Source organism: Lagopus leucura, unplaced genomic scaffold (assembly GCF_019238085.1).
Source record: "Lagopus leucura isolate 7727_CA_CO unplaced genomic scaffold, USGS_WTPT01 Super-Scaffold_100159, whole genome shotgun sequence".
Classification (NCBI taxonomy): domain Eukaryota; kingdom Metazoa; phylum Chordata; class Aves; order Galliformes; family Phasianidae; genus Lagopus; species Lagopus leucura.
Window position 1 is genome coordinate 33883154 of NW_024962335.1, and position 9953 is coordinate 33893106.

At 45.1% G+C, this 9953-nt stretch overlaps 1 protein-coding gene across 5 annotated transcripts in view; it reads right to left on the reverse strand.

Annotated features, from left to right (window-relative positions):
• Positions 1–5864, reverse strand: part of DUSP16 (dual specificity phosphatase 16) — a 70491-nt gene extending 64627 nt beyond the window's left edge. For 4 of the 5 annotated variants that reach the window (XM_042889758.1, XM_042889760.1, XM_042889762.1 and 1 more), the window contains exon 1: positions 5716–5864. The gene's annotated coding sequence lies outside the window, so the exon portion shown is untranslated. Of the gene's footprint in view, positions 1–4578; positions 4599–5715 lie in introns of those variants that run through there. The other variant, XM_042889764.1, reaches the window with a different exon arrangement.
• Positions 5865–9953: the final 4089 nt, after the last annotated feature.

Sequence of the window (9953 nt, forward strand, 5' to 3'; positions counted from 1 at the left end):
TGAATGATTCTTACTCATACAAGCAATCAAGAAGCAAAAACACCACCTGGGCTATTAAAAGTGTAGTGTTTATCCTCTAACATCCCGAATTATTCAGCCTTCAAACATGCTTTACTAGGAGCCCGATACAAGCAAAATGCAGTAATGAATCAGTTTTTATCTGGAATACTGTTGGGGAGAGAGATTAGCTCTCCTATTTTGAGAGATATCTCTGTTATATATACAGAGCCAAAACCTTCTAATCCGGCAGGCTGAATACATACTAGCTATCCAAATTCAAGAATATGTACATAAAAGGAATTTCATACAATTAGTCTCTGTTGCCCACCTCATTTTATGCTCTCTGTAAATTTCTCATACCAGTGTTGCTACATTACATATTCAGGCCCATCTTCTTACCTCCCGCATGCTTTAGTAAGACAAAGACATTAAGACAAGCTGGTAAGGATTCCTAAAAAAAGAGCATTTGCACAAACCACAAGCCTGTCATTTGGTCCAACAGGCTTATTCCATAGATTATTATAGTAAAGCAGAATCATGGGAAGTTCACGAAAATGAAAAATGACGCTATTTTAGTCTCAATATTGGAAATCTGTTATCATGATTTTCTGCTGAGAAAGTGTAACAGAACTGCTGCCATTCAGTGAAGAAAATTAAAGGTTTTCACCCTGGAAGCAGGTTACCACTCTGAGCAGCACATAGGCAAATCATACAGAAGAAAGATTATGTGTATTCTGAAATAATGAACACCTCCACTTGCGCATCTTGTTTGCTGAACAACTTACAGAAGTTTCAAGCTGAAGCTTAAGACAAAATGAGAGTATAAACTTATTCGAGGAGGTCTGTGCAAGAACTGATCCCAGTTTCCGAGAACTTGTACTACATAGGGCAAAATCAGTTAAAAGAACAAACCACGGAGAAGCTGCATGCTGCCTACACATGGCTCATATCTGCAACAAGGAGCAGAGATAACCAACTTCCTCCCAGCGAAGGACCTTGTTTCAGCAGTTCCTTTGGTACATCAACGCAGCACAATGTTACAACCTCACACCGTGCAAGAACAGAGCAGCCACAATGCATGATCTTGGCCAAGTTTGTCTCAGTCCAGGTTCTTTCACTTCCCTGAAGTGCCTGTCAGTGAGGAACCACTCTCTCCTCTCTTCCCTAGCCTGCCCAGTGATTCAATTGTGTTTTGTTGTTTTTTTTTTTGTTTGTTTGTTGGTTGGTTTTTTTTTGTTTTTTTTTTTTTGGTCTGTAGAAGCATTTCATAGGGACACAAAATGGAAAGGCGCCAGTCTTCTCAAAGCCAACTCTGAGTAGGTCAGCCTTGGCTCAGCAGCAGACCACATAGAGCAGAGAAAGGAAGTGTGAGGCCTCGAATTCATGCCTGTGTTCCCTCCTGCCCTCCACACACACACTATAAGCAGATTTTCTTTGATCACTGAGCAATTGTAATTTACATGTGATCAACGTAACTTCTACTGATAGCTGCTAACAGGCCCTGTACATAAATAAACCAATAAGTTTCTATTAAAACTGCACAAACCTAGCAGTTAAGATGCCAAACATTCCCATTAATGTGTATTTTTGGCTTCTTTCAGGTGTTACAGAAAGCTACAGAGCAACTATAACGGAAATTTCTTATTTGGAGCTACCAAGTGGGAACCAATCTAAAAATGTGATAAAGCCAAGGAGAATAGCAGTAACATGAGTGTTCCTGTTCTGCTGGCATCCTTTGACCAGCAGCAACTCTGTATGAGTTTGGGCATCTCCACTTATAGCCTTGCTTCCTCAGCCTCCAGAGACAGTTCTATCTCACATAGCTTTCACAGCAGGGCAGTGATGTTATTCTACTAGTGATACAAAAGAAAAAAAAAAATGCACTCATATCTGAGGATAGGGTCTCTCGGGCAACCTCTAGAAAGCAGTCTGAAATTACATTGCTCACTTCTCCCTCACATGAAGGGCTTCTGGTCTCCAGTAACACCGGCCTTAGCTCAGCCTTGATGCACATTGCCACTATTGCACCTTGATCCACATTGCCACCTTGATGCACATTGCCAGGCCACCTATCACTTATGCCTTTTGACTTGTCCAGAAAGCAGAGACCACATGTGCAGGCAACCCACTGTCCTATGAGTGCTGTGTTACCCTTGGTTTACAAAGAGAGACACCAAGTAAATCACAAAAATGTTACTGACATTGGTATTTAGAACACTGATTTGCAGTTACTGGTACTTAAAATATTCTACAGAAACTCCACATCGCTACACTAAGCCTGGAAGAAATCTGTGAGGAATCACGGGGAGAGAATGTATCACTTGATGCACCAGGGATATTTCTCTATTACTTGGAAAACCAGCTCCTCGATAATAATTCTTAAACAAAACATGGGAATACTGTTACAGAGTCACAGGCAAAATTATACAAGACTGCATGAAATTTATTGTTAAGCTGAGAAAATAATTAGAAAACTAGAAACTTATTCCAGTAAGTTAAACAAAAGAAAATATTAAAAAATAAAAATAAAAAAGAACAAAAATGGACTGGCAAATCCCTTCCTTCCACCCCTTGGCCTTTCACAATACCTACTCTGTACAGTCTGGCTATGAAAGATGGTCAGCATGTCAAGAATGACTATCATGCTTCCCTGACCATTGTTACATGAAAGGAGAAAAATAACCCTAGAAAATTCAACAGGCAAACTAACAAATAAAAGCTGTCATCATGACTTGGTTTCCTTGAGGAAAAAGTTTGAGAGTACCTACAGCATTTCTTGGAAAATTTGTTGTTTTGCAAACACTTCAGCTAGTCCTGAATTGGCACAGAGAGAAAGGAGGTGAACTTTGAAAACTTGTATGTGACCAAGCAAGGCACTCACCCTGCAAAATGCTCTTGCTGTACAACACGTGAGAATGGAGCCCTCCTGAAGATCAATGCAAGCAGCAAAAATCAGTGACTCATTTGCCAGTACACCATTTCTCAAGAGAAATAGTACAGAGCCTGTGTTTGCCCTCCAATGGCTCCATCAAGCCTATCAGATCCGTTATAGTAGGTTGCTCTGAAACTAATGCCTTCTATTTATTTATATGGAAACTACAACAAATACAAAGAACACAATAACACTGTTTGATAGAGCAAAATCTCAGCTACGAAAAGCTATTTTTCCACACAGTCACCACCATTAGCTATGCATTTTCACCAGTGATGAACAAGAGCCTGCACGCCATGCTTGTAAAACTCTACACCAGCAGAGATGACCCACTGTCATTGTGCCACTGTTAAAACACAGCACCCACCGGCTCACTGACATCCACTGTTTGGTTTCCATAAACAGTCAGCAAGCATCAGTGAAGTCAATGGGTGCCATTTTTTCCACATGGTGTAATTTAATGACCCACCTTGGCTTCATGTGCATTTCCATCTCTGACACCATTTTGTCAGACAGCCCCTTCGCTGCCATTTGTCGCACCGCAACAAAACATAGCAGAATACTGATGGGAAAGTTCAGCCCCTGCTGCCATACCACCAACATCCACCTCCAACATCATGGGACAATATAATAAAATGAGGCATCACTTTTGGAGCAGCTCTCATACTGTTCTTGAAGACAGCCGAGCAGCATATCAGTTCCCACTATGCAGTCTTCAGCAGTTCTCTACAGTATCATTCCCCCACACTGGCAGCTTTTGGCCATGAAGAGGCAGGCACAGGGCCACCTAGCCAAAAAGGAGCAGGGCACATGGAGATGTACGCATGACTCCAGCCACAGCTGGTGACTATTTCATACCTGAGAGTATCTTGAGAGTGCTGGCTAGGCTTCTGGAGAAATCTATTTATTAACACATTCCTCAACAGCCATGACCCTTCCTATGGTCAACTGACGCTAGTCTAGCTAAAAGAAACATCCCTGCCAGGCTAGCTGACTTCACTAAAAGAAGTGCGTACATTTTACAGAAACAAAAATAACTTGAGCTCATTCTCTCCTACAAAGGTTGTTCTGGTGTGACTAAAACTGATTCTGTTTCACCCTATCTGCTTAGGTAGCTAACAAAACAAAACCAACTGGAGCAGGGATGTATTTATGTATCTATACACAACATAGGATGAGATTTTTAATGCTTAGTAGGACCTTGTGGACCTTCACACATGCATTAAACCATACAGCATTTTGTGACTTCCACATCTAATTAGCACAAGAATCAACACCTTCTCTGCTGCTTTTCCTCATTTATTCATTTAAAAGGGGCATGGAAACTGTGTATTAAGATATACTGAAGCACTACTGCATTAAACAAGTATAATGACCAGAATTTATGACCCCTCAAACATTTTAGATTCATTCCTAACAATATTAAGAAGCATACTCAGTAACTACACAATGTACTTTTGAATATCACTATCCTTTATATCTTTAGTGATTCAAAACTAAAGCTAAAAATACACAACCATCCTGTTGCATACTTCCTCCACATTCAAATAGAAACCCCCAGCCAACCAACATAACCAGCTGTGATCAATGCTTCAATTTCCAATGGGCAGCAAGATGAACATCGCAAATAAGAAATTAAGACTTACTATTTTCCCACCTTCCCTCAAAACACAAGAGTCTAAACCAAGTCCTGTTCGGTCAGTTGTGATTTCGTAAGTTCTCCATCTACCAAGCCACATGCTGCCAGGAATAGCATAAAACTTAAAGCAACAAATACAAAATCATTCTGGTGCTTTGGATTTTTTTTTTTTTAAATAACAGAAAGAACCCCTCCTCCTCCCCTCCCCCTCCCCCCCCTCCCCCCCCCCCCCCCCACCCTAAGCGCATTCTTAGAAGAAATATTTCAAACTACCTTTAGTTTAAAAAGTGCAGACAGATCTATTTATTCTGCTGGGTATACACAGAATGTTTGAACAACAAAAAAAAAGTCACAGGTCAGACAATACAGCTTACTATGACTTCACCCTTTGCTTGAAGGAAAACCAAAAGATTGAGTACTATTTCAACCAACTGTAACAACAGTAAACTCAATTTTCCTTGGTTTTGCTTTCTCAAAAACACCTTTCTACTTGACATCTAACAAAACGTATCTGGACGCTGAACAACTCTACCACCAGTCAGGCTTTGCCACAGGCACGTCCGATACACCTTGTTCTGCACACGCTGATGTGCACCGAGCTCATGTTCCCCTCCTAGGACTTCTACAAAAGAAGTAAAATAAGATCCGAGGACGGTATTCGTCGGGTTGTGTCCTAGCACCGGTCACGGAGCTGCTGGTTTATGTGACCGCGCTGTCAGGTTAACAATTTGCCTCATTCTTTGATTCCACAGCAGCCCTCCATTTTGTCAACGGACTCAATTTAAATATTTCCCAAGTTCAGTTTAGAACTTTCAATTTCTCTGGGAGTCCCGCGGGGTTGTAAAAGCATCCTCGACCTCTCTGAGCGGCGAAACTCGTCGTCGGAGCCAGCACTGGTTGCTGAGCTCCGAAACGCGGCCGCGCGCACCGAGGCTCTTCGACGCGCCGCCCGGACGCCCTCGGCAAAGCCCTACGGAAGGCAGCGGTCCCTCACGCACCCCTACGCGGCCCTCTCCGCTCCGAGGCCGCTGGCCTCCCCCGCTACAGGCAGGTGGCCGTGCCCTCTCGGAGGTGAGCAGGGCGGTGCGCTGCGCAGGCCGGGAAGAGCTGCCGCCCCCCGCTCCCTCTCAGCCCCTCTCCTTACCGGGAGGAGGCGGTCAGAGCTGCCGGTGCGGGGCAGCGACCTGCCGGCTGCAGAATCTCCTACGGAGGTGAGGGGGCGGCGAGGAAGGGCATGGCAGAGGAGGACGGGCGGCGGGAGCCGTCCCTCACCTCCCTCCTCCTCCTCCTCCTCCTCCCCGCCCAGCCCGGCCCCCAGCCCCGGCCCAGGCGGGGTCCCGGCGGCGGCCTCTGCCGGCACTTACTGTGGCACCTCCCCCCGCTCCCGTCTGTCTGACTGCCTGCCCCGGGTCTCTGCCCGCGGCAGGGATGAGAGCTGGTACCGGCCTTTCACCGCTCTGCCGCCAGGAAACAACTTTCCGTCTCCTTCTAGACGCTGGGGAAGCGCCTCTTCCATATAAAATTCATCCTTCTTCCATGCAAAAAGTAACAGACATTAAAAATAAATATATAAATAGAAGTAAATTGTTAGGAGGGGGAAGTGTGAAGATGGGAGGGGAGAAAAAGGAAATACTGGGAGCTTTTCTCCCCCCCCTCCCCTTCTTCCTCTCTCCCTCCCTCCCTAGATGGCTTGAGAGAATTAAAAAGGGACGGTGCGGGGAGGAAGTTTGGACGTTTTCGGTTATTTATTTTTTCAAAGTCTTCAGTTCCCAAAAGGAACCAAACAATTACTAATAAATGGGAAGAGCAAACAGGGAGAAGGAGAATGAGGAAGGGAAAGATAGTGAGTTTTGCTGGTCAGTAAACTCCAGGCTGCTGGGATGAGGTCATCGGTGTAAAAATAAAGCGATGGCGTCACTTGAAACCAATCCCAGTGAATGAACTCAGCCGAGGGGGGAGGAAGGGGAGGGAGGGAGGCGAAGAGAGAGAGCGGAGCTTCTCCAGGAGTCCGGACAGCCGCGGCCGCGCACAGCGGACTTCGCTGCGCGGCCGCACAGGAACCGGAGAGCTTCGGCTACAGTCCTGCCACGAAGCCTAACGAGCGGTGAGAGGACCGCGACGGCGTAAGATCTTCACTTGGAGCTCCCCCTCGAGCTGCCCGGGTCGGCCCCCTGGGAGGAGCCAGGGCCGCCGAGCGATTCAAACGCGCTGCCGCTCCCGCCCTGCCGTGCCGGGATGGAAGCGCCTTATCCGCGTCGTACCGTTCCGTCCCTCTCTGTATACAGTAGCGTGCCCTGCGGACCGGGCAGCAGCGGTCTCCGCTCCGTCGCCGAGGCGGGGAGGGAAGGGATGGATTCGTGCCCCAACGTCCCTGGCCCTGTAGCAGTCCCGAGTCCCCTCTCTGAGCCCGAGCCTGTGGAGGAGATGGGCACAAGCCAAGACTGCCCTCAGAGAGCTCTGCCCCACGGTCAAGCGGACTGTGCCATTGTGGCTCTGGTGCTGCACAAAGCACAATCCTACTGGCTGAAGGGTCTCTGGTTCCACCTTCCTCCTTGGCCAGAGGTGCTTCAGGTGACTGTTTTCATTTGCCCAAAAGTAAAGCTGTGCGTGATACAGCATAGTTAAGAAGTTAGGACTTCAGGTCCTTCTGCTGTAGGGCAGCTTGCTGTGCACTGTTGGCTCCATGACATTCTAAGGGCTTTCACCCTTTAAGTAACCTTCAAGATTAAAAAAAGCACCACTGAAACCAATAACATGAGGAAAGTGAATATTAAGTCTAAGCTAAGATACACAGAAACAATTATTTTGTCTAGTGTTTCCATTCTGGCTACTACTAGCTAACAAGCTACTCTTGCATCCTATTCAGGGGTCTGCTGGATGGTCTCTGTCCTACCCAAGAGCTCTGCAGACCTCCCACACCCAGAGATATCTCAACCTTCATCACAATCATCTGTCAGTTCTGCTGGGTGTGTAAGACACCTTACACTTTGGAATTCAAGCTCTGGTTAGTCTTTTGCATCTCTGTGCCACAAACTCTTGGAAGATATCAGGAGGAAGAAGATTAATTCACAGATTCTTATGCTCCAGGGGCTGTCTCTTCAAATGAAGCACTTTTGGAAAGGCAAATGCTTATCACTCACAGGAAAATGTTTTGTGTAGTTGGTATTTTGAATTGTCCCAAATAAATTATGTTCTGGGGGTCCTCGTCCTGGAAGAACTGACTGAAAACCGCCTTGACAAGGGTCTGGCATTAAAATGTTATGAGCTGTCTCTCAAGAGGAACTGTTGTTAGCTGTCATACTGAACAGCAGTATTCTCTCCAAAAGAGTGCAGAACATGTGGAAGAGAGACAAGTCCAAAGTGAAGCCCTATCTGCATAAGACACTGATCAAAGAAAGATCAGAGGCAATGAAGTTGTGGCAAAGCAATTTGCATAGATGTATTTACTATTTTGTATGGATTTATCTTGAAGAAGCTAAAGAACATCTTTGCCTTCTTGCCTCAAGTAACCAGTAGCCCAAAAGATTCCTTTTGTAGCCCCCCCGCACATTAACTAGTGGCTGATGGATCTACAAGTGTCTCACTTCTATGAAGGAGAGATGGGAATGTGCCAGGGAAACTCTAGGCGAGAGCCAGTGACCCAGCTCATTCAGACAGAGGAGTGCAAGAACAAGTAGTCCTAGTATCATTATCCTCATAAATAGCAGTGGCACCAGAAAGGGTTACGTGCTGAGGAAGAAAGATGTTTGAATTCTCTCTTCCCTTTTATCATCTGAACCTGGTCACATGTTATGGATGTGGACTTTGTTCATAATAGGGAAACTGAAAAAGTTTTCTGACTGTAAAACAGTAAGCAGAAAAAGTACTTGTGGTCTTTTGGAATACTTTAATTTGTAGCTTAAAAAAGGATGTTTACAGAAAAACCTTGGACAGCAAGGTAAAGCTTTTCCAACACAGAGTCAGTATTTCTTTTCCTAATACAGTAAGAGGTGCAGCTGAACCACTGTTACATTACAATTAATTTTTGCAGGCTGAGGTAGCACACAAACAAGAAGTCTGGCAGGCTCAAACACATCAGCATCTGCCCTTGTTTTGTAAAGGGCCACTCTCTTTGCCTCATCTCTGCAGCAGGCTAAACGTGCACATGCTGGCAGTTAGCATGCCTCAGCCAGCAGGTGGTCACTCATGTAGGAGCAGTAATTCGTCTGAATATTGGTCTAACTTCAACCTAGATTTTTTTTATTGAAATTTTTTTCTTTCCCCTTAACTGCTTGCCCAGCAGGTTCCTGGAAAGGACTTGAAATGCATTCACAAACCACAGATCAGGCTGTAGTTCCATAAACAATTGAAGATGCACACCTGAACCATCTGTGAGTGGGACTGCCCACCTGACATTCCCTCCTCAGCTTTCCCAAGTTTTATTAAGTGTCTGACAATATATATACATTTTTTGCCTTAACACACATTCTCTGCCCCCCCCCTTTTTTTTTTTTTTTTTGCAAAGCAGTGATGAAAGAGTTAATGTAATTTCTAGTGTCCATTTATCAGGCTCAGAAGGTAAAAAGACTTGAAGTGTCAGCATGAGGTGAAACCAGGGCAAAAGATAGGACAGTGGCTATCCAACAGACTGTATAACAGCTTTTGAACTTTGACACACCCCAATGTCCTGCAGTTCATATTTGGCTTCTGTCAAGAACGAACTGCTGCATGCTGTCCCTGTTGTTTGTGGAGCAGAGAGGGGAAAATGGATGTCTACTTTTGAGAACTGGAGGTTATGCGCCTTGTTTATAAAGCTTTCTATTTATTAACGTGTACAAGCCAGCTTGTCTGACTTCTTGTTTCTTTTCCATCTAATATTTTTGTTGTTTTTGTTTTGTGGCAATTCATTTGGTTAATCAGTTATCCGTGATTAAACATGGGAAAGAGGATTGACAGTCTGAATAACGTCATCATGTTTTCTGCACATTGGAAAGGAGTGGCTTCCCAAAGGGGCCTCTTGTGAAATAAGCAAGAATCAAATTTTAAGCACAGAATTTACCATGCTTTAAAGGTCCCTGCATGGGCCCTCATTTCCCGCACAGGCTGAGGCTGCTGAAGAGGTTGCTATCCCCAGCCAGCTGCCCAATGGCAGCTGTCACAGCCATTTTCTGCTAAAGGTTACCACCTCTCCTACCTACTTGCAAGCTACTCATGCAACCTGCTCCCAAACTTGTTGCAGTCGAAGTCGTCCAGAGTAGCTTAAGCACTTTAAATAGTTGGTGTCAGCTGAACCGGTTTGTTTTGGCTGAAAAGGGTTAGGGGAAACCCAAGTCAGCACATGGGAAGTGAAGTGATGACCTTTTTATGCACAGCTTCAGAGACATTGGGTAGTTTGGTCTAATC